Below are 24,674 nucleotides of genomic sequence, written 5' to 3' on the forward strand. Positions count from 1 at the left end.
GCTTCCTCCAGGTCTGCCACATGGGTGCAGGGGCCCAAGCACTTGGGCCATCTTCTATTGCTTTCCCAGGCCATAGCAGAGAGCCAGATCAGAAGAGAAGTTGAGACTAGAACTGGCACCCATATGGGATGCTGGCACTGCAGACAGAGGATTAACCTACTGTGCTACAGCGCCAGCCCCTCCACATAATTTTAAATGACAATTTTGCTGGTGTGATTTTCTTGCTTAACAGAAGCTTTTTAGTTTGTATTTTGAATATGTCATCTCATTCTTCTTGGCCTGCAAAATTTCTGCTGGGAAAGCCACTTCTTTTGTGGGGATGTTCATTTATGTTACAAGCCACCTTTTCTTTCTGCATTCAACATTCTTTGTTCTTGATATTTGACAATTTGATTATAATGTGTCTCAGTATAGTCTTCTTTGGCTTGGACATATCTGAGGTCTTTTGAGATTCACAAAATCCAGATGTCTATTTCCTTCCTAAGTTTTGGACATTTTCCAACTGTTATATCTGTAAATAAAATTTCTGCCCCTTTATTTATCTTTTCTCCTTTTAGGATTTCCATAATGCAAGCATCAGTTCACTTGATAGTGTCATAAATCTCATTGGCTTTCCTCACTTCCTTTCATTCCTTTTCCTTTTTCCTCAAATGACTGTCTTCTGATCCTCTCTCTTGGTTGATTCTGTTCTTGAGGCTCTTGATGGCATTTTAAGTTGTAATTTTTGTTTTGTATTCTACAGCTCCAGAATCTGTTTCTTTCTAGTAATTTCTAATACTCTGTTGAATTTGTCATTTTTTCTAGATATTGTTTTCACAGTTTCATTGATTTGTTTGTATGTTTGTTCTCTAGTAGTTCACTGAACTCCTTTAAAGCAATTATTTTGACTTTTGTTCAGAGACTCATGCATTTCCGCTTCCTTTGTGTTAGTTACTAGAAATACAGTGTGTCCCTTTGATACTGTGTGTGTGTCTGTGGCCTTGCATTGATTTCTGTGCATTTGAAGGAGCAGCCAACTCTCCCAGATGCGAGGGATTGGCTTCAATGGGGAAGTAGCTTCATCTACAGGTGAGTTTGAGGGCACTGTCTGGGAAAGGGATAGTGCACAGCAGTGAGACAATGGGAAGCTCCGAGGCCTGCAAGTCAGTGTTGGGGAAAACTGCAGAGGCCCTCCACAGCAGAGCCTACGTTGTCCGACATTGTGACAAGGGATGTGGAACGTTAGTTACACAGGCTTCTGTGGTCCCTGGACACAAAAGCTGCTGGTGTCTTCCTGTCACTTGAGTCTGGTGTAGGTGTTTATGCTGTGGTCAACACTGGGGCTCAGGTTGTGGTGGTAGTAATGCTAGACATGTAGGGGAGGCACAGTGGGTCTGGTCTCCTGGTGGAGTACAGCTGTGTCCTCTCACCCTTTCTGATGCTGATGTCATATATTTTTACATTTACTATAAGCACACAATTAGTTTGCTAAATAGCAATACTAAGCAGTTACCAGTGTAATTAAAAGAAAATTATAAATTAATTTCAGCCTTTACCAGTCCCCTTCACATCTTTGTGTAAATCTGAATTTATGGTATCACATTCCTTCTGCTTTAAGAAATTCTTCCAACATTTTCATTTTTTGTTCATCTAAGAAAAATCTTGATTTCTTCTCAATTTTTGAATGATGTTTTAGGAAGTTTGGAACTCTGAGTTTATTTTCTCTTTTGTTTCTAGTGCTTGAAAGCTGTCACTCCACTGTATCCTTTTTCCAATGGTTTCTCATGAAAGGTCTGCTAAAATTCTTTTCCTTCTTTCTCTGTAGGTAATGCATTTTTTCTCTGGTTGCAAGATTTTTTTTCCTGGTTTTTAGTAATTTGAATATGATATTCATGTTGCCGACCTCCATCTGCAATCCCCCACCCCCACCCCATGCTTCTCTCTCTTTTAAAAAGATTTCTTTATTTAATTGAAAGTCAGACTTATAGTGAAAGGGAGAGACAGAAAGATCTTGCATCTACTGGTTCACTTCCCAGATGGCTGCAATGACCAGAGTTGGGCCAGGCTGAAACCAGGAGACAGGAGCTTTTTCTGGGTCTATCATATGGGTGTAGGAGCCCAACTTCTGCTACTTTCTCAGGCCATTAGCAAGGAGCTGGATCAGGAGTGGAGCAGCCAGGACAGGAACCAGTGCCCATATGGGATGCCTGTGTTGTTGTTGGCAGCTTTACCTGCTATGCCACAGCACCAGCTTCACACTCCCATGCTTTGTGGTTTGGTGTTTTGTTGTGAATTTTGAAAAGCATTTAGTGGTTAGCTTTTCAACCAACAGACTAGCTCCATTATCTTGCTTCTCTTTCTAGAATTCCAATTACTCGTGTGATAAATTATTTTATATTGGTCCACAGATGCTAGATGCTCCTTTTTCTTTCTTCTATCTTTCTGTGTTTCAGATTGAGAAATGATGATTGCTTATCTGTGAGTTCCCTGAAGCTTTCCTCAGCTGTGTAAAATGAACCGTGAGTTCATTACAGCAGTCTCCATATCTGTTCCTATGTTTATACATAAAAAATTATTGCTAGCATTTCTATTTGATTCCTCTTCTTTTTTAATTTGAAAGACAGAGCCACAGAAAGGCAGAAACACAGAGAGAGAGGTCATTCATCTGCTGGTTCACTGCCCAGATGGATGCAATGGCAGAAGTTGAGCTGATCCAAAGCCAGGAGCCAGGAGTTTCCTCCAGGTCTTCCACAGGGGTGCAGGAGCCCAGGGACTTAGATCATCCTCCGCTGCTTTCCCAGGCACACCAGTAGGGAGCTGGACCAGAAGTGGAGCAGCTGGGACTTGAACCAGTGTCCACACGGGATGCAGTCCAGGGCTTTAACCTGCTGCACCTCAGTGTTAGCCCCTCCATTTGATTCTTATCATTTCCATTTCTATGATGAAAATATCTTATCTTATATGCGGTCTACATTTTTCAAGTTTCTTTAAAATATTAATTGTTTATAATGTCTGTGCTATATCTGAACCTGATTCTAAAAATTACTTTGTCTTTTCAAACAGTTTGGGTTCTTTTGCATTTTCATATGCTTTGTGATTTTTAGTTGTTGTTGTTGGTGTTGACTATTGAGCATATTGCTTAGTACAGTAGATATTGAGATAAATATTTAATATTTGGATATGTGTATGTCCTTGTGATAGGACATTTAAAAATCAGTTTTATTTATTTTCATTTTATTTTAAAGGCAGAGATAGATTGATACACACACACACACACAAACACACACACAGTTCCTCTACCTCCTAGTTCACTCCTCAAATGCCCGCAACAGCCAGGATTGGGCCAGGCTAAAGCCAGGAACTAGGCAGTCAATCTGGATCTCTCACAGGAGTGAGAAAGTACTTGAGCTATCGCCTGCTAAGTCCTGCAGTGTGCATCAGCAGGAAGCTAGAATTGGAAGCACTGGAACCCTGGTGCTCCAGTGTGGGATGGGGGCCTGTCACATGGTGTTTCAATCTCTGCACATACAAATATCCCAATTCCAGCTTTTTAGTGATGAGACTGTATCATCTTCTCAGGAGTTGGGCTGGGTTTGAGTTAGTTGCACAGGCTCCACACTCCTCTTGCAATAGTTTCAGTTTGCTAAAAGGTTTTTCCCAGCATCTGTTCCCCAAACAGAATACAACTCAACAGCTGCATTCCATTGCTGTAATTACAGATACTTCTTGGGACGGTGGTGGGAAATGTGGGAGGGCAAATGTCCTCAACTGTCTGGGTAAGCCACATTCTTAGGCGTAACAGATGCCTTCACAGATGCTCTTGCCCTACTTCCTTGCCTATCATAAATTTCCTTCCCTTTCCCATTCCTTAGATTAAATGAATTTGCAACAGTGCCCTAAGGCAGAGGGTTTTTGGTTGTTCTTGCAGACTCCTCCCTGTAGGGGCATTAAGGGAGACTGGTTTGGGTGGACATTAGGTGGAGGCTTATGACCCCCTCCCTCCAGAAGTGCCATAAGGGAAGTTTCATCAGGATTCTAAACAATCTTCTCAGTGAATACCTGGTGTGGTTTGTAAAGAAAACATATGCTACGGGGCATAGATATATCCCATGTATACATTATATATTTGGACTTCAGTATTTTATTTAGGTGGCTCTCTTAACAGTTTATAAAGCATCTGTTGACGTTGGACCAAGGTAAACACATGCTTGATTCCCATTTATCCACGAAATCCCAGACATTGATTTGTTTTTTAAAGATTTTATTTATTTATTTGAGAGGTAGAGTCATAGACAGAGAGATAGATAGAGGGAGAGACTGAGAGAAAGTTCTTTCATCTGCTGGTTCACTCCCCAAATGGCTGCAATGGCCACAGCTGAGCCTATCCAAAACCAGGAGCCAGGAACTTCTTCCGGGTCTCCTATGCAGGTGCAGGGGCCCAAGCACTTGGACCATCTTCCACTGCTTTCCCAGGCCATAGCAGAGTGCTGGATTGGAAGAGGAGCAGTTAGGACTCAAACTGGTGCCCATATGGGATGCCAGCGCCTCAGGCAGAGGCATAGCCTACTATGTAACAGCACCACCCAATGTTGGTGTTTCTCTGAGGTATTCAATTACAGGTCGTTAATACACAGTTTGATAAGATTCTTTTAGTGTATCAATGAGATCAATGTTCTTTATTGCCATCTCTGAGATGAAACAGAAAAATTGTCAGTATTTTCAACAAGGGATAAATGATTTCTCACCATTGTTGAAGTTGTTTTTCTGGTGACTAATGATGTTGAGGATTTTAAAAATATGGTTATTGGGGGCTGATGATGTGGTGTTCTAGGCTAAGCCTCCACCTGCGGTGGCAGCATCCCATATCGACACTGATTTGAGTCCCAACTGCTCCTCTTCCAATCCAGCTCCCTGCTTATGGCCTGGGCACGCGATACAAGATGCCCAAGTGCTTGGGCCAGTGAATGGGAAGTGGAGCATCTGGGGCTCTAATTGGCACCTGTATGGGATGCTGGCACTGCGGACATATGCTTAACTTGCTGTGCCACTGCACCAGCCCCTAATTCCATCTTTTGATGAAGATAAGTTGTTTTCACTTTTATATGAGTCCAACTTATTAATTGATAATGGTTCTTCTTTTTGTGTCCTTAAACATATCATTGCCTATTCCAATAACAAATAGTTTTTAATTTTTCTGAGTATTTTATGTCTTTAGATTTATATTTAAATATCTGCTTCATCTCAAATTAGTTTTTTATGTGGTACAATGTACTAATCAAAGTTTCATGTTCCCTTAAGTATCTGTGTTGTTTTTTTCAGTGTCATTGGTTGAAAAATCTATTCCTTATTCCAATTACTCATATTTCCTTGTTTAAAGTCAGTCAGCCCCATGTGTATCTATTACCAGACTCCATATTCATTCTGTTAATACATTTGCCCATCTTCACGCCAATAACATCACTGGGACTTGAAAATGATAGGTTAATAGTGTGTCTATGGCCTTCTTTGGTAATGTATCAGAGTTCGGTGGGGTATTATAATGTGGTGGGAGGAAACTAGATTTGGATTCATGAAACTCGGTGTCTTGACTGTTTCAGGTTGTCTAGCCAAGAAATGTTTCAGCATCTCTAGCCAAGAAATTGAAGCAAAACCCATAAACCTTCAAAGCCCTTTTACATTGTCTCCCTCTCTCTTATTTTCCTTTTCTTCCCTTTGTTTATTTTAGAAGTTAAAATATAGTATATCCCTTGCCTATTTATTATGAAAAAATTAAATGGCATTTCCTGCTAAAGTTATAGAGTTTTGTATTTGCCTGATGTGAAAAGACAATTTTTCTACTCCTAAATGCCCACATGTATATCTATAAGTTTTGAATTTTTGAAAGCACTTTAGAAACTTTGGATTTTTTTTTTATTGCCAATTTTGACTTTTAGACAAGGAGGGCCAGGGACACAAAGGCATAACAGAATAACTGTTGTGTTTAAATTAAAATAGGGCTCCTTCTCTCACCACCCAATGCCTCTATCTATAGTCAGGCAAAAACCCAATTAGTTATTAATTGATGTGCATTAAAATTCATTAACTCTGCCTGTGAGACCTGTGCTATAATTAACTGTCTTCTTTACCATTTGTTCTGAAATCTTGAGGTAAAAATCCCATTCTTAGTAAAAATGACGAAAATATTTTTGCCCTCTATCGTTAGTTAGAAGCAATGCCTCCAGTATACTGGATGCCTGAGTGCTCCAAATGGCTGATTATAGGCAAGCAGCATTGTCAAATGCCTAAAAACTATTTTCCTAGGTCAGTTTTTTTAACATTTGAAAAGCAGAAATGAGTGATAATAATATTTTGCAACATTGTGATCTTAATATATTTGCACATCTATTTACACCTCCTGTATGCCTTCAAGAATCAAATTAAAAAAAATTCAAACTTAAGATCTAAAAAAAAGTTCGTGAATTTGTAGTTTCAAATAATTATCTATGAAAGTAGATTAATAAATATATTGGAGTCACTATATATTTTCTTTTTTAACTTTTTTCTTTTAATTTTTAATTAGCTTTTAACAGATTCAGTGTGATTTGTTGATACAATTCTAAGAACATAATGATATTTCCTTCCTCCCTCCCTCCCCCATTCTTCCACCCTCTTTCCATCTTCCTTTCTATGTATTTTCTAGAAGACACTTTGCAGGAGAATAGTAGACAAAATAATTTTTATGTCAGATTGACTGAAATAAGAATTTTCTTAAATAGCTTGCCATCTAACTTCTAAGCAGGATATTTGGATAGACTTACAACTACCGTTAGTGTGGAACTTTGTACCCTTAATCTACAAAACTATAAAAAGTCTAAAATGCCTATGATCTCAAGATCCTTAAAAATTTGCTCTGGGTGCTGGCATTGTGTCGCAGCATGTGAAGCTACTGCCTGTGATGCAGGTGTTTCTTTATGGGTGCTGGCTTGTGTTCCAGCAGTTCCACTTCCAATCCAGCTCCCTGAAAATGTACCTGGGAAAGCAGAAGAAGATGGTCCAAGTGTTTGGATCCCTGCCACTCACATGGGAGACATGATGAATCTCCTGGCTCCTAGCTTCAGGCATATTCAGCCTTGGCTGTTGTGGTCACTTGAGAGGTAAACAGCAGATGGAAGACACACTCTCTCTTTCTCTTTCTCTCTCTCTCCCTGTCTTCTTCTCTCTTTGCAACTCTTATAAATAAATAAATCCTAAAAATTGGTTTGAAGAGAACTATGCATAATCTTCAATTAAGTAAAGAGTTTAACCCACTTTGCAGTGAATTCCATTAGGTAGACTTAAAAAAAAAAAAAAGGAAATCATGTTAAATGAAACACACAAAAAACTAAACATTTATCCAAAAAAATAGGAGAAAACCATCAAGAAGTCTTAGCATCTCCACTTCTCTGCCCCGTAATTTGGACTTGTGTGTTCCTGTAGTTTAGCTGAAACTTTTGAAGTCATAATTCTGATAAATGCCAGAATTGTAGAATAAGCCAGTTTCCTACCTAGTTCATAATGAGGTCTCTAGTTACTGAATTTCACATTTACTGTATTTTAGATGTAGTCTGTCCTCAAAAGGTTCATGTGTGGGAATCTTGGTTTCCAGTGTGATGATGGCAAGAAATGGTGGGAACTTTTAGAAGTGGGGCTCACAGGGTAGAGGTTAAGTCATTTGTGGGGAGGATACTTGCCTGGAAAGGGATTAAGGTAATTCCCGTGGGATCCTGAGTTAGTTCTCACCAGAGGGTTGTTTCAAAAAGCGAGACTGGCTTCCTACATGGCCATGTGATTATTCTATCTCAGGCACGTGCTCCCATCACGATGCCATCCTCATCACAGTGGTGCAGCCTAGGGGGCCCCACCTGAGCCAAATGGATGGGGTGCCTGGTTTTGGAATTGCAGCCTCCAAAACTGTGAGTAAATAAACCCCTTTACGAACTACCCGGCTTCAGGCATTTCTTTTATAGCAATGGAAAGCTAATTAATATTATACTGAACTCATGCTTGAATCTAGAAGATGATGACTAATTTGAACATCGAGCTGAGTATCTTGAAGGTGGTTTAAGTTCTTTAAAGATAATAATGATAAATGATATAGCTATAATTTATTTTAATGTTATGGGAATTATTCTAAGTATGTGACATCTATTAAATAATGTAGACCTTAGATTATTCTTGTGAGTTAGGGCCTGTTATTAACATCTCCATTTAACAGAAGAAAACACTGAGGTTCAAAGAGGTTAAATCATCAACCCAAGTTCCCACAGCTAGAAAGTGAAGGGTAATTTTTTTTAGATTTATTTTATTTATTTGAGAGGCAGAGTTACAGAGAGAGAGAGAGAGAGAGAGCAGGAGAGACAAAGGTCTTCCATCCACTGATTCATTCCCCAAATGTCTGCAACAGCTGGAGCTGGGCCGATCCGAAGCCAGGAGCCAGGAGCTTCCTCCGGATCATCCACAGGGGTGCAGGGGCCCAAGGACTTGGGCCATCTTCTACTGCTTTCTCAGGCCCCAGCAGAGAGCTGGATCAGAAGTGGAGCAGTTGGGACTCAAACCAGTGCCCATATGGGATGCTGGCACCACAAGCAGAGGCTTAACCTACTATGTCACTGTGCCAGCCCCTAAATCCAGTCTTTTAAGGAGATTAGTAAAAACATGAATTTTTTCATCTCAAGAGAAGTAAATCAGGATTAAGTCTTTAGTGTACTTTGAAACAGGAAAATTTTCATGTTGTTGCAGATTTTCTCCAATTTTGAAGAATGACTCCCAGCACTGGGTAGACCCAATGATATGTATATTTAAGAAATATTCACGGAGAAGTGTTCAATTTCACCAAAAGTTATGTTGTACCTGAGCAAGTACAAACAAAGGAGTACCACACACTGCTAAAATTTGATGGTCCTTTATAGTGGCAGTGGAGAGTCGGCTCATGCCCTAAAGAACTCTCGACCCTGAAGCCAAAGCAACAGGGTTTTTAAAGGCAAAAACCACAAAATTGGGAGGGGAATACATGGTTACCAGAGTCAAGCTAACCTGAAACTTATGCAAAACTAGTATCAATTATAATCTTGACAATACTAGTTACAATCTTAACAATTTCAATTATAATCTTGACATTAATCCAGGCGTTGGGTTAAATCATATATAGGACATAGACAAATTACATTTTTATCATTAACCCAGGAGCAGCCTATCCACTTCTAAGCTTGAGTGATCATGCTAGGGAGTTTCTATGCTTTGCCAAGTATGATGCAGTGGACTGTTATTGTCCGAGAGTTTTAGATCATGGTTTCAGACCAGAGTCTCACGGTGGAGAGTGTCTTCCCAGGATGGAGTCTCAGGTGCTCCAAAATGGAGTCCCCACTGTCAAGGTGTTACCTCAGTTATACTAAAATAACGAAAGCACTATTTTTTCTTCCTCTGTGGCTAGACAGGGATTTTGTAGCCAGGGACCTTGGGTGTGATTGCTCATTTCTCAATGCCTATATTCTGCAGGTGAGAAAACTGAAGGTCAGACAGGACGGAGCACTCCCTCAGAAACAGGCAGGGTGGGGATAGAATTCAAGTCACACCAAATCCCTCTAAGAAGCTATTTTCACTGTATCACACTGGCGCTTTTTAAAAATCAGCGACTGGAAAGTAGAAACTAATCATTAGCAACGAGATAAAGCCCAGGCAGATGCTCTGTTGAAGGAAAGCTTATGGCACGAAGCAGAGACACAGTTAGCAAGGATGATGGGATTTGTTGGCAAGGCAATGAGTCTTAGGACTCATCGCATAACCGCACGGAGGAGAATTTGGGCAGTGTCAGGCCAACTTTCAACGACCCTTGCTTGAGACTCAACTTGCTTAATGGACTGAGGACCCTAGGTCCTTCTGGGGCTCATTAAACAATGACTGTAGTCTTCAGACCTTGAGATTTGGAGCTTACATTGCTGATCCTCTAAGAGGCAGACTATTAATGACTGTTAATATTAAACAGTAATAGATACTTGGGATTTAAATTAGGGGAATCAATCCAGGGTCTCTTTTGAGGACATAGAGGTATCATGGAAGGCATGGGATAAAAGTATGCTGGCAATTGTGTTTTCATCACAAGAATTTCAATAAGCAAAGTCACCTACCAGCTATATCTTATCACGAGTTTGTCTCTCAAATCTGTGAAATTATCATTTTCTCCCTGTTTTGTCGAGAGATAAATGTCACGTTGAGATAAAACATATAGTAAAAATTGGAGAGTTTTTGGTTCCTCTGAGTGATACAAATAATGATAAAACTGCAGCAAAATCTAGCTCACAAATCTACAGGGCTGGATAAACCTCATGTAATTAACTTGTGCAACTCTTCTAATGGTTACTATCAATTTAGTATCCAACCCCTAGTGCCTTAAATTGGAGGGTTTTTTCTCAAGACCTTCAGGACTTACAGAAAATTAATTAATAAATTTTTTATAATGGGATAATGTCTTCTTTAAAACACATGAATATGTAAATGAATGAAGACATCTTTCAAGAAGCTCCTCGAAACTGATGACAATAACATTTTGGGCACTGCAAAGGAGAAACAGTGACTTGGGCTTGCCATCTGTGTGGATGCTGTGGTATGGTGAATTAAGCCATCACTTGCAGTGCCCACATACCATATCAGAGTGCCTGGGTGGAGTTCCAGTTACTCTGTTCGGAACCAATTCCCTGCCAATGCACCTGGGAAACAGAGGATGATGACTCAACTACTTGAGTCCCTGTCACCCACTTGGGAGACCCTTCCGGTTTTGGCTTTGCCCAGATGTGGCTGTTGCAGCCACTTGGGGAATGAACCAGCAGATGGGAGGTATTTCTCTCTCTTTCCCTCTGTCTTTCAAATGAATAAATAATTTTTAAAAAGAAATTTTGCTGCACTTCTTATCAATGATACTTTTGAGATTATACCTTTATGAATTTTTATTTTGTTTTATTTGTTTTATTTTATTTTATTTTTTGTGCTTCAAAGGATTTCTCCTTATGGAGGCTGCATTAACCTGTTAGAAAATACCACAGGGGTCCAGCACTGTGGTGCAGTGGGTTAAGCCACGACCTACAGTGCTGGCATCCCATATGGGTGCCAGTTTGAATCCCAGCTGCTCCACTTTTGATCCAGCTGCCTGCTAATGCACCTGGGAAAAACAGTGGAGGATGGCTTAAGTCCTTGAGCCTCTGCACTCATGTGGGAGACCTGGAAGAAGCTCTTGGCTCTTGCCTTTGGCCTGGCCCACCCCCAGCCATTGTGGTCATTTGGGAAGTGAACCAGTAGATGGAAGATTCTCTCTTTCTCTCACTTTCTCTCTCTCTCTCTCCTTTCAAATAAATAAATAAATATTTTTTAAAAAAGAAATATCACAAAAGTGGTGCTAATTCAAGTTAGGGTTCATTTCTTGAATAATGCTTTGGGGAAATTGGAAGGTTCAGTTTTCTGTTTCAAGCTGAAGATGGTATTAAGTGCAAATGAGAAGTCAGGGCTGACCGTTGCTGAGTTTGTGGGAAGTAGAACTGGAAATGTGCACTAAATCTTTTAGCAACTGATGCACTGTATTTATGTAAATTTCACAATGGATTATTTACTCAGTGAAGTTTGTTGCTAGTACCAAATTTTAATTTTTGTTGTTTTGGTAAGTTTTCGTATTACACTGGGATCAATATTTTGCTATGCCAAGAATCATCACTAAAGAGAGTGGTGGATATACACTCTGTAATTATTGTAAAGTATTAACCTTAGACTCTCCCTCCACTGAAGGTTGCTTTAAAAAAATCCCATGATATTATGTCTATTAAGTGATACATCTCTTACTGACAGTCTTGAAGGAAAAAAAAATACGATTGTAAGATAAAGGTTGAAAATGTGAAATTCAACGAAAGCCTTGAACTTGGTGTCAATTTTTATCCTTCTCATTTTCCTAATCAGGAGTGTTCTAGAACTACATGTAATTTGCTTCTCCTTTATTAAACAGGAAAGAGCATGTCAGAGTTAGAATAGTAATTAGGCGAGTGGTGAGGCCACAGTTTCTCTAAGTGCTAGAAAACATACCCATCTCTTTTTCTTTGATTTCTTCTTTACACTCTCCCCCATTACTAAATTTGGAAAAGAGATCAGATGGATGTGGTGGCTGACCAGAAAGGGCAGGACAGCAGTGGGCATGAGCTTGCCAAGGATGGCCAAGCAGAGAGCTATGGAGCAATGGGTTCTGGGCCATGTTCAGCTTGCTGCTCAGCAGGATGGCTTCACCCTCCTATTCTCCAGTTAATTTTGTTGCCTGTAGATTTGATGGCAGATTAATTGATTTGTGCTGATTACTCTTTATTGTATTTTCGAAGTGTTTTATTAACTACAATTTCCAAACTGGTAAGTGATATTCTATCAGAAACAACCCCAGAATCTCACCCCATTTGGAAGGAGTTGTGAGTATAGAGGGAAGGGGTAGAAAGGGAAGAAGGAAAAGTATCTAGTGTATTCACTCCCTGGTACTTTAAGAAATGAAATAACTGCCAACACACAACACTATGACAAATTCCTTAGCAGATTTTAGAGCTTCTAAGAGAAGTTTGAGAGGTTGCATTAGCCAGCACCTATGACGAGCACTACAGAATACCTGAATGATTCTGTGCTTAAATTGGCCATAAACACAGGTAACGGAAAAATGGGGTATGGAAAAAGGAGGCATTTTTTTTTTCCAACCAGCGTGGCCCTTTGTGAGCTATTGAGGCACCCTATGAAGATGAGAAAAATGCATAGGGCATGACATTCTTATTATTACTACCCATAAATGATGGCCCTAAATGACCTAAAATGACACTCTCCTTCTTAAAAAAAAAAAAAAAAAACAGAAAACAAAAAAAAATCATATTTAGGAAGTTTCTTTCATCCCATTGAAGCAATGTCATTGCCTAGCATTTAAAAAAGAGACAACAATAAGTAATAAATATCAGTTATTCCAAATTAAAGAATGCATAGGCTGCATATTATTGCCTTGAAAGCAGAAGAGTTTTCTTCTTTCCTGAAATCTGTGACCCCCAGACTGTGTCATTAATAATAATCAAGAAAAGGTGCTCTAAGAGGGAATGGATGGATGATTGCCACTACGAGGCACGTTCTCATTAATTTATTACCGATTTTTAACTTTGCTTCATTAGGACTTGTCCGTTGAAGGCCATTTAGGACCCAAGGGATGAGCCTGTACTTCACATTGCCTCCATATTGGTTCCAGGAGGGAGGATCCCTCTGGTTTGTTGTCCTCCATGGACCTGTACTTGCAGAGGTGGGGTGGGGGGTGAAATCTACTGCCTTGTAAATCTTCCGATCACAGAAGTGCTCAGCTTCTTTAGGATGTTCCTGGGGCTAACTGGGTAGGCTTTTAGGAGTCAGTGCTGGGAAACAGGCATCATCTAAGTAACTTGTGTAGCAATTTTCCTGTTATCTGTGTTTCTGCCTCAGCAAGAAGCATGCATAAAATTCGACTCTGTCCTAGATAAACCAGGAAGCTGGTTTCAGGAAGTCTGAAATTATCTGAAGCTCATTTTCTCTCGGTGTCTTCCCTGTGTTTCCAGGGACTGCAAACCCCATGAAGACTGCATCATTGGAGAGAGTGAGTGATCCAAGATGTCTGCTCTTAACCATGCAGCAGGTACCACCAGACCCACTAGTGGAGGATTCAAACTAGAAATATTCTCTGAATGAGCTCACTTGGCAGAGGATTTTTTTAAAATACTCCCAATGAAATAAATTTCTCTTATTTCTATGTACTCAATATAAATCTGTATATTTTGGTTTCCCTATGAATATCTGTTGTGATGGGTCTATAAAAACATAGATCAATCTACCCTAGAGTTGGGCTACCACCAAGGAGAACAGAATTAGAAATTTGTTGTTTGTCTATGGCATAATTTATTACAGCTTGTCTTTGTCGTTTATGGGAAAGCAATTACCATACCAAATGCCTTTGAACTTTATTTGAAAGTATCAACTATTTAGGAGTTTTCAGGGTGAAATTTTCCCCATTGTTATCATTGCTTTCATCTCCACAAAGCCTAGTACAAAACCTGGTGCAAAGTGAATCCTGGGTAAATGAATAATCAATTAAATGTTGGTTCATGTCATGAGTGCAATGGTCTTTTGTGTTCTTTTATTCCACAATGTTAGATATAGAGAATGTAAATCAAGGTCATCTGAAGTAAATTCTTGAATAAAAACTAGAAATTCTATTTGCTTTAGCTATCTAATTGAAGGAAATATTGTTATCTTTTATTTGGCAGAAGTCTTGGATGTTTGGATTATGTTTTTAGGGGTGTTTTAACAAACCCATTATTGAGAGAAGAACCCCCAAATTCCTGTGGTAAAATTAAATGCATAAAATGAATCCATTATCTAGCACTCACAGTACACTGTTTACCAATAATTAACAAATCCAGCTGATATTAAGAACTTAGCCCCTCTAATGGAATAGACCATAGGGAAATATCAAAGAAGTGCTAACAGCTGGCTTGTTAATATTCCCAGGCTCTTTTCTTTTACAAGAAAAACAAATGAGAATGCACAAAAAACAATTTATATGGTAGTTCTGTTTAACATTATAAGAAGTAAAAGCACCAACTGAAAACATAATAATCTTCCAGATAGATCATAAGTTCAAATATTGCAAAATAGATATAGCAAACATTATCATCTCCAAAAGCACTAATAACTAATAAGCTGATTTTATTCTCTAATAAACACTTTCTTAAGAGAAAGACCCAGTTGGTCACAGATCCTAACTTGGGGAGGAGCATTTATCTCATTAAGTCACTACTACATGCCATCTGATCCAAGTCAAACCCATGTGAATGAGCCTTTCAAATGGCAAAAACATCACAGGAAAGGCAAATTTCTCCTTGTCTTCATGTTTTATTTTTTATATCTTGGCTTATTTTTTTATTTTTTATTTTTTTTATTAAACTTTTATTTAATGAATATAAATTTCCAAAGTACAGCTTATGGGTTACAATGGCTTCCCCCTCCCAAAACTTCCCTCCCACCCACAACCCTCCCCTTTCCTGCTCCCTCTCCCCTTCCAATCACATCATGATTCATTTTCAATTCTCTTTATATACAGAAGATCAGTTTAGTATATATTAGGTAACGATTTCAACAGTTTGCCCCCATATAGCAACACAAAGTGAAAAAAAATACTGTTGGAGTACTAGTTATAGCATTAAATAAGAGTGTACAGCACATTAAAGACAGAGATCCTACATAATATTTTTTTTTAAAAAAGTTAATTAATTTTCTATGCAATTTCCAATTTAACACCAGGTTGTTGTTTTTTTTTATTTCCAATTATCTTTATATATCTTGGCTTATTTTTAAAATTACTATGCATATACCTGCACTAGTGAAAATGAAGTCTAAATACAGAATTAATTTTTTTAAGAAGAAAGGGCTAACCCATCTTTGCAATTTCCTCTGCCTTTCCTCAACCCCTCCTGGGTACTCAAATCAGAACTGTTCTGAAAAGTCACCCAGCCAAAGGAGCCTTTTCTGACTCTCAGATGTGGAACGCTCTCTGGTCACATATATTACATATTGCCTGCACTCATCATGTATGTTTCCTTGGTGCTCAGGTGACATTTAAGTTCTAGTCTTTTGAGTACTTGTTGGAGTGCCTGGAACATGGTGACTATTCAATATTTGTTAAATAAATGAACAAAAGAATGAATGACAAGTTTAAGTGGTAAGGATGGATTGTTCTAATGCCACCCTAAACTAAGTAAATTCTTAGATGATATTTTATTGATATCAACTGAGAAGATATCTTCAGAAATATTTTTTTTAATCCACAGAACCTCATGCTGATTAAGCATAATAAGGATATTCTGTCTTAGATAATGGATGTCAAAGGCATGGCTGTCTCAGTAGTATCCAAGTAATTTAATATATGTGTATATAGGGGAAGTAGAGGGTGGGTGGAGCTGGCAGTTGAATCCTCCTGCAATTTCTTGCATTGTGATACTAAAGTTTCTAAAGGTTTGTTTGTGGGAGATTTCTGAGTTGTTGGAAACTGGTTCTGAGAGATTACTGGTATCTCCTGGAAGTTTTAGACTTAGTTTTAAACATGAAGAGAATCCAATTAACTATTAATCTGGAATTCATCCATTGGACCACCTCATTGAGGCTGTTTTTAGTAAAAAAACATTTTTCCTAATCATATTAGTCTATCTCCCCTACCCTAAAATTATGCTGGAACACAGGCTGAAATAATCTATTGTATACAGGTACACATATGAGGCCAATATAATCTAGCAAATAATATTTAAGGCAAAATATTGGTGCAATCCAATTCTACTAGGTGGAAAAGGATTATGATTTATTGCTTTATACTTTGTGTAGTATTCAAACTACTTCAGTTTAAGTATGTCTGAAACAAGAATATAAAAATCCAAATTAATGTTCACTTACCTTCATGAATACTAAACACTAATGACTTAGACAGTAAAATATTACAAGGAAGGGTGGAAAATGTTTAAAATACCATTAACCTTTACTTCAATTTCACTGTTTGGAGTCAGGGGGACTTTTGATGTAGCTTCCAGCTTTTAGCTGTTCTTATTTAAATTGTGATGGCATAATGAATTAAGATATTATTGCTATATAACATTATGTTAGTCTAATTTTGAAACAAGCGTTCACTTGTATTTAATTTCACAATATTAAACTTCAAGATCTTTTAGAGTTTGAAAATTGCTCCTCAATTTATTTTTAATTCCAAGAAAAAAAAAAGCCAAACTGTGTCAATACAGCATTATGTTTATGTGCATGTGTGGTGATTTCTCTTTCATTTCATCTTACTTCGTTTTTGCAGTTATTTATATGTATAAGTTATCAAACAAATTCTGTGCAATAATTGATTTTTCATACTACAAAATAAGTAAATGCAATCAATGATTTTGGAACTGGGGTCAAACTCAAGCTTTTTAATGGAAACAACTAATTATATATAGTCCATGTCTATTTTTACTAAAAAATACTTAATAGGAAAATAGTGCTGCTTATTTATAATGTAGCATGAGAAACTAAAAAGTACATTCTTCTATTCTACTAAAGCTATTATTAGTATCAAATATCTACTGCATCTTAATGAAAAATTGCTGTGAGTCATGACATCTTTGCACTTAAAATGCTATTCATTGGGGTATATATATATTTAAATATATATATTATATAAACATATTTTATATATTCATATATTACATATATACATATATTACATAAACATATATTTTATATATGTATATATTACATATATAATAAATTTATTATATTTACATACATAAATATGTACATTCCATGTTCATATGTATATGTAAATATATATATATATATAATGCAATTGATTTCAGTATGATCTCAGTTTGCTTCTGTCATTATCAGTGAAGGTTTTGCTTTCACAATAAACAAGATTTCATGGTAATCCTTCAGTCAGATTCAGGAAGTGTGGCGGAGTGGTGTTGCATTGACATGGGCTGGAGGGTGAGACTACATATGGCAGATAGAAAAGAGGATGGAGCCATTGTATGCCTACATTCATGGGGCTTCCAGGGAGACAGAGCAATGGACTTGTTATGGAGAAGCCACAGGTTTTCTCTGGTGAAAAACTACAGACAGACATTTTTGGCACAGAAAAAGGAGGCTCTACTGTGAGAACTGTGGGGAAATGAAGGTTCTTGAGAACAGGAGTGAGTGTGCAGCAGAGCAGTTGAGATGCCCACATCCCACATCAGAGTGCCAGGCCTGAGTCCTGGGTCCACTCCCTATCCAGCTTCCTGGGACTGTGCACCTGGGAGGTAGCAGGTGATGGATCAATTGGATGGGTCACTGCCACCTATGCGGGAAACCTTGATTGGGTTCTCATTTCCCAGTCTTGGCTTGGCTCAACCCCAGTGATTATAGGCTTTTTGGGAGTGAACAAGTGGATGGAAGATACCCCTTTCCGTCTGTCTCTACACCTTTCAGATAAAACAAATCAGTAAATAACTAAAAGGATAATCAAGGACACTATTCTGCTCAGATCCCATTCAATGCTTCTTCCCCTTTATGTGAGCTCCCACTGCCCATTCCATGTTCATGTGCCCACCTCTGCAACCCTTACTGTGCAAGCCCACCAAGGTTGCCTTCCTGGAGTTTGCAAAATTACTAATGCTCAGCTGAATTTGAATTTCAAGTTTGAATCAAATAATTTTTCATAAAATTTTATCATGCAATAATTGAAATGTGCTTCCACAAATAATTCATTTCCAAAATTAAAATTTGATCTGTGTCTTATATTTTTTCAGACAACCCTACTAGAGGGAAAAACTCATAGGTACAATTTATTCCTTTTTAAACTTTTATTTAATAAATATAAATTTCCAAAGTACAACTTTTGGATTATAGTGGCTTTTCCCCCTCATAACTTCCCTCCCACCCACAACCCTCCCATCTCCCGCTCCCTCTCCCCTTCCATTCACATCAAGATTCATTTTCAATTATCTTTATATACAGAAGATCGATTTAGTATATACTAAATAAAGATTTCAACAGTTTGCACCCATACAGAAACACAAAGGATAAAGTAATTTATTCTGCACAACTCCTCTTTGAGTTCAGATGAGGTCAAATTTTAACCTGAAATTAGAACTTGTAGCCTTCTTCTCCCTTCCTTCCCTGCTCCTCCCATCCCCTTGCTGGGCTTACATGGTCGAGATTCCTCCGTGGGTCACTGGTACAAGGAATCCTTGTCTCAGGGTTTGCTTCCCTGGAATCTGAATTATGGAAGGAAGCTTACTGAAAGAGAAACTAAGGAGGCAAAGAAGATGAAAATAGTCCAACTTTACAGGTGGAGAAAACAGGCAATTGAAAAAGCTTAACTTGCCAGGATAATACAATTGGAAAGTAGAAATGCTGATTTAAAAAATCGCATTTTAAATTTCTAAAGTAATTAACACTCTGATACTTGAAGTGACTATAAAACTGATTTTCCAAAATAAAGAAACAAGAACTAATTTTGATAGAAAGTTTATGTGTGTAAGCAAAGATGAAGGCTAATAAAAGCTCACAATTAGTCAATATCTTACAAATTTGAATGATATGGAATTTGTAATTTTCTTGTCCTTGCATGTGTTGAAGTGTTAGTTTTGAAAATAATATTTGTATTTTATTTGATGTACATAAAACTTAACCTAAATTCTCCTTGTAGCGTATCTGCTATTTCACGTTTTAGTTTTGAGCACATACTGTCCTTTTTTTAGATTTCCTTTTTTTTTTTTTGACAGGCAGAGTGGACAGTGAGAGAGAGACAGAGAGAAAGGTCTTCCTTTTGCCGTTGGTTCACCCTCCAATGGCTGCCGCGGTAGCGCGCTGCGGCCGGCGCACCGCACTGATCCGATGGCAGGAGCCAGGTGCTTCTCCTGGTCTCCCATGGGGTGCAGGGCCCAAGCACTTGGGCCATCCTCCACTGCACTCCCTGGCCACAGCAGAGAGCTGGCCTGGAAGAGGGGCAACCGGGACAGGATCAGTGCCCCTAGCGGGACTAGAACCCGGTGTGCCGGCGCCGCAAGGTGGAGGATTAGCCTAGTGAGCCGCGGCGCCGGCCCTATACTGTCTTTTTTAAAGGGATTTATTAAGACCCTAGATTCTCAGTGTCACAGCAAATGTGTGATATTTACTACAATACAATTCTTATCAATTATCATGTTAATGTGATATTAATACAAAGAGAATAGATTGAATGTAGTTCATTTTTCCAATTCTTAGACTATAATGATACTTGTGCTCTTCCTTTTCCTGACCTTCTTTTTTAGTTTATGAAGAAACATATAAATATACAGATATATGTGTATAGATATATGTGTATAGGTAGATAGATAGATTTCTTTGAAAGGCAGAGCTACAAGAGGAGAGACAGAGATTTTCCATCCACTGATTCACTCCCCAAATAGCAGCAATAGCTAGGGCTGGGCCAGACCAAAGCCAGGAGCCAGGAGGTTGTTCTGGGTCTCCCATGTGGGTGCCAGGTGCTTAAGCACTTGGGCCATCTTCCGCTGCTTTCCCAGGTGCATTAACAGGGAGCTGTATGGGAAGTGGAACATCTGGGACTGAACTAGTGCCCATATGGGATCCCAGCGCTGCAGGCCATGGCTTAACCTGCTATGCCAAAGTGCTGGCCCCAGAAGCAATTTTTTAATTTACATAATAGTCATAGGCTTAATGCTCTACAGCATAAGGAGTTCAACAAATAAAAAGTGAAGAGACCACAGTTCAGTAGGAATATAGGCAAGGGCTATAAAAATAATCAGATGAAAAGAAGACTATTTCACTCAAATACAGTAAATTTTAAAGCTAATCACAGATCACTAAAACTCTAGTAGTATATCATTCTTAACCATTGATTTGACAAAGATATAAAACAAAGTTTGACAGAGCTATATTTGCAATAATGCTGATATACTTCTGTCTTAATTACTTTACTAAAAACTCTTTCCTTTGAAAATTATGCAGCAGACACATTTCACTCTCTTGAACTCTCATCCCTCCTCTACGTCAGTGAGTATTGAACTGATTTTATTTTTAGGAACAACTTGATATATAATTGTAATAAAAGGAAGCATTTTCTATATATTTTCATGGATGTATGTTTGTGGTTTAATATGTCATTGTCCAAATCATGAATATTGAACGTGATTAGAAAAGAAAGATCACTATGGGTGGGCACTGGAATCCCTATCATCTATATCACAGAAAAACAGGTTCAAGTTTCGTAGTTCAAATGTTTAGTATGAATGATTTTTTATTCTGAACTTTTCAATGTTTACTAGGTTGAATAAACATTTTGGAAAGTCCATTTTTTCTCTGTTGAACCTGCTAAACCAGATTTTGAAATAAAAACAAAAACTCAACATATATAAATTAGTGTCATGCCAAAGCCTTTGCATGTCTCCAGACAATACTGCCCCTGGCACAGTGACAACACATATGTAAGGCGTTGAGTGCAGACTCTTTTCAATGTACCGCTGAGCTCCTTCCACACTGTGAAGAGTATGTGCTGATGTCATTGAAAGGTGCTGGCTTATATTTGTGTGATCCTCAAGAGACTTTGAGATGAGAGCAATGGGTGCAATCAATTGATCTCAGTGTCTGAGGCTTTCTTGACAAATTGACAGAGTCCAGTACCAGGAGGCTTCTGGATGCTTCCTGGGTGCTGCAGCTATTGGTAGTATCTCCAGACAATAGAACTGGCTTTAAATCATCTTTGCAAACATCCTTATGTGTTTATATGCACAGTTTACTCACTTACCACTTAAATTTTAATTATGAAATGTATTTAGGGTTAAAAATCACAAGCATCATTTCAGATGAAAACATGACGACGATACACTAAAGGCAAAATACAGTTGCTTAAAGATGCCTTGGTGATTTATGTAACATTCTATCTGTGGTTACTTTACTATGACCTATCTTTTCTTTTATTCCATTAGCATACATTCTTTAAATATGAAATACTGGAGATGTTTAATAGACACTAATAGTTGGTATTTTTTTCTGTTGCGAAGAGTTAAAAGTTTGGTGAATATATGGCTAAGGGATGTGAAATATATCTTTGGCATTTGGACAGCTGTGGCTCCAAAATTTGGAGTTAAGAGGCAAGCAAAGAGTGTTTTATTGCTAGGATCTAAAACAAATTTTATTGGAAACTTTTATGTTTGTAGGTTTGAGTAGTTTTTATAGTGAAGAGTTCTGAAAACTGCCATAAAATTTTGCCTTGGGGGTTATGATTACATTTGTATCTTTCCCAAACTTATATAAATAAAAAAGACAGTTTTTACTGTGAAAGCTTAAAAGGTTAGAAAGGTATTCGGTCTGTGATGAACCTTTTATAGGTTTGATGTTATAGGAATTTATTTTTAAAATATCAATAAAAATACAATTTTAGAGGTCTTGATAAAGACATTGCAAGAAATTTAAAGTTAAGGTTTCCATTAATTTATTGTATGGATAATTTAATTAATGTACTTTGCAAGCTATCTTTAATATTATCTGATGCTACAGTTTTTACATGGTTGTGACACATAATTTATAATGTTTTTGATGCCAAGGCAGTATTAGGAAGGAGAATTTTCCTTGCTAGAGCTGCTTAAGCATAGGTTGGACAATGACTCGGCTGAGAAATTATACAGGGGATTGAAATGTCACAAGGGATGGCAGATGAGCCTTAGGCTCCCCTTCCAAACTTGACTGATCTCTAAGCCATAAAGGGAGATACATTAAAAATAATAATATAAGGAAATCTCCCCCCATTTCTTCCTCTTCCATAATACAATAGGTTTTATCTTGGGAAGGAAAACAAAGATTCTATAGCGAGAAGAAGAAGAGGAAGAAGGAAGAAAGAGAGGGAGGGTGTGAGGGAAATATGGGAGGAAGTATCCATAGAGTAGATAATGCAGTACACATGATCTGAAGTAACTGTGCTCAGAAGGAAGTGTGTCTTCTTTTTCTAATTCAGGGGCCTGAGTAAGTGTGCAGCTGGAATGCAGACTCGAATCTTCTTGGGACACAGAGCTCTACATGTCCCCATTTTTCCACGTTTCAAAACTTAACTTGTGGGGCCGGCGCTGTGGTGCAGTGGGTTAATGCCTTGGCCTGAAGTGCCGGCATCCCATATGGGTGCTGGTTCGAGACCTGGCTGCTCCTCTTCTGATCCAGCTCTCTGCTGTGGCCTGGGAAAGCAGTGGAAGATGACACAAGTCCTTGGGCCCCTGCACCCGCGTGAGAGACCCGGAAGAAGCTCCTGGCTCCTGGCTTCGGATCGGCACAGCTCTGGCCATTGCGGCCAATTGGAGAGTGAACCATCAGATGGAAGACCTCTCTCTCTCTCTCTCTATCTCTGTCCTTTCTCTGCCTCTCCTCTCTCTGTGTAACTCTTTCAAATAAATAAATAAATCTTTAAGAAAAAACTTAACTTGTTAAGAGTGGAAGGTAAGCTGAGAAGTAGGGAAGTGATTGCTATGAGATAGCTTGTCAATTAATTAGGACTCCCAGCTAATACGGTTTGGAGCTTCAAAGGCAGCAGTCTGGGTGCATCTGGGTTAGTCAGTCAATCAACAGAGATCTGTCTGGCACCTGCCTCAGGAAACAAAGTGGTGCTTTACCTTCTGCATCTTCTAGTGGGGAAGAGGGCTGGGTGAGAACATAACAAATTTGAGTAAGACAATTTGAGACTTTGATAAGTGCTTTGAAGGGAAAAAGGTAACATCACAGAGACTGCCTTTTTCTTTAGAAGAGAAAAATATAAGATACCGTCTGCTCCTGACTCCTGGCATTGGTCTAGCGCAGCCCTGGCTGATGCGGCCATTTGGGGAGTGAACCAGCAGATGGAAGACCTCTCTCTCTCTCTCTCTCTCTCTCCCTTTCTCTTTCTGTAACTCTGCCTTTCAAGTAAATAAAATAAATCTTAAAAAAAAAACAAGTGAACAGGGCATGGTTTTCTAAGGACTGTCCTATGAGTTGCGATGTTGAAGACAAAGGTCAAATCAAAGATGAGCTTGGAATTAATCCTTCCCTTTGGAGGAACAGCAACTGCAGAGGCTGACAACTATACAGGACAGAAAGTGCATCAGGCAGCACAAGAGGGAGACAGTGGAAAGGAGTGACAGCAACCATGAGTTCTCGGGAGCAGTCGTGCAGCATGTGATAACACCACAGTAAGGAGTGCAGATGTGATTCTAATTATGATGTAGGAAAGAGAAGTCAGAAAACTTGTTTTTTTTTTTTTTCTTTGAATGATCATCCTGTACTGTAGAAAATGGACTATCGAGAAGCAAGAACAGATTCATGGGGGAGCAGATAGGAACCTGTCCCAATTAATTTTCTCCAGGTGACAGCTGGACCAGGCAGGTTATGGTAAGGATGTAACAGTTGGATTCTGCAGTATATTTTGGAAGAAGAGTTGATAGCAATTAATGGAATATGTTCATATGCAGTGTAGTAAAAGAGAAGCATCAGTGGTAAGTTGTAGGTTTTTTTTTTTAATTATTCTATTTGAAAGAGTTACAAACAGAGGGGGAGACAGAGAGAGAGAGAGAGAGAGAGAGAGAGAGAGAGAGAGAGAGATCTTCCAAGTGCTGGAAGGCCCCAGTGATCAGATCTGGGCTAATCTGAAGCCAGGAGCCAGGAGCTTCTTCCAGGTTTCCCACATGGGTGCAGGGCCCCAAGAACTTGTATCATCCTCTGCTGTTTTCCCAGGTACATTAGCAGGGAGCTAGTTTAGAAGTGGAACACCTGGGACTCGAACCAGCACCCATATGGAATGCTGGCACTGTAGTGCCAACCCCAAACTGTAGGTTTTAAAACCCAATTACTGAGTTAAAAATACTGACATTAACTGAAATGAAGACATTTTCTTTAATTGTGTCCAAGTCTATGTTGCAGTATTATCATTTCCACCTCTTCTCTTCCTTTAGCCTCTCAGCATGTAACTTATCCAAAATGACCTCTTGCTATCCTCTCCTCTCTTCAAACTCCTTCTCTTCCTCCTCCACAGAATATATTTCCAATTGGATCTAAAGGTACTTTCTAAGATACTCAGGGGTTTTTGTTTCTTTTCATGGTAAACATGAGTGTTAACCACTGAAAATTAAGGT

Source organism: Lepus europaeus, chromosome 8 (assembly GCF_033115175.1).
Source record: "Lepus europaeus isolate LE1 chromosome 8, mLepTim1.pri, whole genome shotgun sequence".
In the NCBI taxonomy this organism is placed as follows: domain Eukaryota; kingdom Metazoa; phylum Chordata; class Mammalia; order Lagomorpha; family Leporidae; genus Lepus; species Lepus europaeus.